Genomic DNA, 5,000 nt, shown 5'->3' on the forward strand with positions numbered 1-5,000 from the left:
TACATCCGACGTTATATTCAAAATGCCCCAACTAACAGCGCGCCAAACTTTCACGGAAAACAAAGACTGCATTTAGAAATAAATGTAGCATAATTATAATTAATTAATAAGGGTGAGAGAATTAGATACTAATTTAATAGTATATCTATTCAACACCAAGTGGCCTAGTGCTCCGAGAAACCTGGATTATTATAATATTTTATAATATATTATAATATTTTTACAAAATAAATATAGAGAGTGGTCACTATATGGCTCACTCTAGCACCAGTTAATCCAAAAGGTTTCAACAACCACAAAAATACATGTTTCCCATGAAAGTCAGTACGATTGTTAGCTCACACACTCACACGGACAGGGCAAATAAAAAATAACAAAAATACGATTATTTTGGGACAATTGTTTCGCTATTAATGAATTAAATGTAATTTTACTTACAAAAAAAATCCACTTGTAGCTCGTCAGCCAAAACTATCTGGATGAAATCCACGACGAGCTACAAGTGGATTTTTTTGTAAGTAATAAAATTACATTTAATTCATTAATAGCAAAACAATTGTCCCAAAATAATCTGTATTTTTGTTATTTTTTATTTGCCCTGTCCGTGTGAGCTAACAATCGTACTGACTTTCATGGGAAACATGTATTTTTGTGGTTGAAACCTTTTGGATTAACTGGTGCTAGAGTGAGCCATATAGTGACCACTCTCTTATATTTATTTTATATATATATATATATATAAATACATGTGTATATATATCTGTGTGTGTGTGTATATATATATAATTATATATATATAATATAACGGGAAGCTTTATGAAAATAAACAAAAAACGAAGGCAAGTGGAGTACAAACAAACAATTGTATTAGTATGGCACTCAGGAATATAAATAAAACAAGTCTTTTACGTTTCGAGCCTACGCTCTTCAACAGAAAGATACACAGAAAAGAAACACGGAGAGAAACAAGGAGAGAAAAAAAATGCATGCAGAAGCTAGCGAGTCAACATGGCGATCTGATTCCGGCCAGAAGTCAGAGATCAGACGTGAGAGCGAATGTAAGGGAGATAACAGAGTCAAATGACTTCGTGCCAACATAAGGGTGCATGTGTGTATGAGAGAGTATGTAGTGCGTATGAAAGGTCTGGACATGTGTATGTATGTATGATGTGATGTGTAATGTCGTATGGTGTAGTGTAGAGAGAGGAGAGGAGGGGGGAGGAGGGAGGAGAGATGGGGGAGGATAGAGGGGGAAGAGGGGGGAGAAGGAAGAGGAGAAGAGGAGGGAGGAGGGAGAAGAGGAAAGGTGGAGAGTGAGGAGTGTGAGATGAGGGGGAGGGGGAGAGGGGAGAGAAGGAAAGAAGGAGGGGGTGAGGGTGAGATGAGATGTGATGAGAGTGGAGGGTGGGAGGGGGGAGAGAATGAAAGAGGAGAAGAGGAGGGAGGAGGGAGAGGGAGGGGAGAAAGAAGGAGAGTAGAAGAGGAGGGGGATGGGAAAGGAGGGGAGAGGAGGGGGGAGGATAGGGAGAGGGGAGAGAGGGGGGAAAGAATGAGAGTGAGGGAGCAGAGAGAAAGAGAGAAGGGGAAGAGGGAAGAAGAAAGAGGAAAGAAGAGGAGGGAAGACGGGAAGAGGAGGGAAGACGGGAAGAGGAGGGAAAGAGAGTAGGGGTGAAAAGATGAAGGACTGAAGAGAAGTAGGAGTCGGGGGGAGGTTAGATGAGGAGGGGGGAGAGTTGAGACCAAATGGTGTAAAAGAGCTAAGAGAGAAGATTAATCCCTGTTCACGGCGCAAACGGGAATCCGGATGACCTCTGTGCAAGGACAAACCGAACACAGACAGGTGTTGCAAGGAGTGACCAGTGGAGTGGAAATGGCGTGAGACCAGTGTGTCATTGGCAAGGCAGATGTCACGGAGGTGTTCCGCGAACCGGTCAGCCAAGCGGCGTCCCGTTTGTCCGATGTACAGGGAATGGCAGAGAGAGTAAGAGATGCAATAGATGATATTGCTGGAGGTGCAGGTGAAGGAGTTGATGATGGGTGCCAGTGAGGAGGGTGGTGTTGGAGAGGTAATGGCAAGTGCAGCAACGTGGGCGGGAGCGTGTGTATAGATATAATTTTCAGATACAATAGTGGTAGAATCAGCAAAAAATAGTACTCCAGAATGGATAGCTCAAAACATCATTTCATACATGTCAATAGCATGGCTATTTATTTGTTTGTTTGTTCTCCATGTGATATTACGCGATATTACATAATTCTACATTGTTGCATAACTACCTCCATATTGCCATGTCATTTACTGTGCATTGGTAACAAGGAACCACACTATCAAAATGTGTGTTGTGTTGTTATGAGACAGTCCTCCTGTTTCTATTTACTAAATAGCACTCCTGCCCCGACTGGCTCCTGTGCCGGTAGCATCTAAAAAGCACAATCCGAACGTGGCTGATGCCAGTGCCACCTGATTGGCTCCCATGCCAGTGGCATGTAAAATGCACCCACTACACTTTCAGAGTGGTTGGCGTGCGGAAGGGCATCCAGCCATAGAAACTTTGCCAGATCAGATTGGAGACTGGTGCAGCTTTCTGGCTTGCCATTCCCCAGTCAAACTGTCCAACCCAGGCCAGCATGGAAAGCGAATGTTAAACGATGAAGATGATGATGATGATGAAATGATAAACAGTGAATAGTTTATGAAGTTAAGAGGCTTGGTATCAGTCTTGATAGATGAATATGGTTAAAGAATATAAAGATTTTGTCAAACTGCCAGCATCATCATCATTGTCATCAGCATCTAACATCCATTGTCCATGCTGCCATGGGTTGGATGGTTTAACCATGGCTGTCAAGCTGAGAGGCTGCACCAGGCTCCAGTCTGATTTGGCATGGTTTCTACAGCTGGATACTCTTCCTAATGCCAATCACTCTGAGAGCATAATGGGTGCTTTCACGTGCCACCAGCACAGGTGCGAATTGCATGACACCAGTATCTGCCACAACTATGGTTTCACGGTACCTTGCTGAAGGTCCCAGTCATTTGCAACAAGCAAAGTAGCTAATTGTAAAACTTCAGTAAAACTTTGGGCATATGGCCTAGTGGTTAAGCGCGCGGACTACTAACCCCAAGATTCCGAGTTCGATTCCAGGCAGTGACCTGAATGATAATAATAATAATAATAACAACAATAACATCGAAAAATACCTTAAGAATGAGAACCCAGGTTCGAAATTTCCCCAAGACACCTGATGAAGGCTGGAGGTTATATCAGCTGAAGCGTTGTGTTAACAACAAACAAGATGGGGACAAATATCCGGCAAATGTAAATCATGTAAATAATGTAAATAATGAAATAGTAATTATGCTAACAAGTGAAGTTAATCGCCACATCAATATGGCTGTTTTACTACTATTTTAACCCCAGGCAGATCTTCCACCAGCTGGTCATAGGTGCAGCATGTGTTTCAATTATTTCTATAGCACTGTCAGAATTTGCATGCTATTTATGTATGTATAAAACCATGCCACAACAGACAGTTGGAGTCTGGACAGCACCCTGTTGGCCAGCTCCATGTCCAAACCGTCCAACCCATGCCAGCATGGAAAGCAGACATTAAATGATGAAGCTGTAATATGTACTAATGCTACCAATGATAAGAACAAACAAGTGCATGTATTTATGAGTGTATATATTATGTGGTCGTTATCGACCAGACTATTAGATATTGTCACACATCGCTGGTCACAATGCACTTTGCATGGTTTTAGCTTTTGAATGATGCCACCCTGCTGGCTAGGCGAGCAGGCCAACATTCCCCTTGATTGGAAGACTATTCTGTCACGGGGTTATCCCTTTATAACTGAGTAAAGGTAAAGGTTATCATATTGAATCATGTCAACTCATAAGGGTCAGTTTCCCAGTTTCCATGGCGTATAGATTCCCCACCTGGACGGGAAGCTGGTCTGCCATAAGATTACTCATTTTTGCCAGGTGAGTGGATTGGAGCAATATGAAATGAAGTGTTTTGCTCAAGAACACAATGAACTGCCTGGTCCAGGAACTGAAACCACAATCTTGCAATCATGAGTCCAACACCCTAACCACTAAACCACATGCTTCCACTTTATAGCTGAGTGGACAGGAGTAAAGTGAAATGAAGTGACTTGCTCAAGAGTGCAGCACACCACTTGATCTGTGAAATAAACCCATTATCAGGTGATTGTAAGAACAACACCCTAACAACTAGGCCACACACAGGACACAACATGCCACTGGAAACCGAACTTGCAATCTTGTGATCATGAGCTGAACACCCTAACCACTAAACCATGTGCCTTCACGTTTATTATTATTATTATTATTATTATTATTATCACATTTTAATTATTATTATCACGTTTATTATTATTGTCATCACATTTATTATTATTCTGTTTGACTTTTGCTTTATATTTGTACAAGTTGGCTCCAAGTCTCATCCAGAGACCTCAAGAGACAACAGGTTGGAAGTTCACGTTGTTGTTATGCCTAGTGTGCCATATATTTGGTTGCTGTTTTTTTTGGTGTTGTACTAGTGGATGTCTAAAAAAAAAATTATGTTTGTTTTAAACCTTGAGACTACATAGAAAGTATTTTGCGTAGGATATGAGCAGTTCCCATGAGCACTATCTTTTGAATTTCTGCCATGTTTGGGTTTCCTGGTATCTGAGTTAGGTAGCAATCAGCCCCTTTTGCTATCATTCCCAGGGCATCTATGACAACAGGTATTGTTTTAGTCTTCAGGTTCCACATTTTGCTGATTTCTATTTCAAGGTCTTTATATTTGCTCAGTTTTTGGTAGGTCTTGACAGATACGTTTATATTGATTGGGACAGTCTATTATATTATTATTATTATTATTATTATTATTATTATTATTATTATTATTATTATTATATTTTACTATTAAAGCAGCAAGCTGACTGAATTGTTAGCATGCTGGACAAGAATGCTTAATAGCAT

The 5,000-nt window shown here is 41.0% G+C and overlaps 1 protein-coding gene and 1 long non-coding RNA gene across 2 annotated transcripts in view; one reads left to right on the forward strand and one right to left on the reverse strand.

Annotated features, from left to right (window-relative positions):
- LOC118767570 overlaps window positions 1–3,848 on the forward strand; it is a 5,694-nt gene extending 1,846 nt beyond the window's left edge. The window contains exons 2-3 of the long non-coding RNA XR_005003490.1: window positions 3,128–3,134; window positions 3,683–3,848. This is a non-coding gene — a long non-coding RNA (uncharacterized LOC118767570). The remainder of the gene's footprint in view (window positions 1–3,127; window positions 3,135–3,682) is intronic.
- Window positions 1–5,000, reverse strand: part of LOC115223410 (otoferlin-like) — a 63,271-nt gene that overhangs the window by 57,362 nt on the left and 909 nt on the right. The gene's annotated exons all lie outside the window — the stretch shown is intronic.

The sequence above is a fragment of the Octopus sinensis genome, linkage group LG23 (genome assembly GCF_006345805.1).
Source record: "Octopus sinensis linkage group LG23, ASM634580v1, whole genome shotgun sequence".
Taxonomy (NCBI): domain Eukaryota; kingdom Metazoa; phylum Mollusca; class Cephalopoda; order Octopoda; family Octopodidae; genus Octopus; species Octopus sinensis.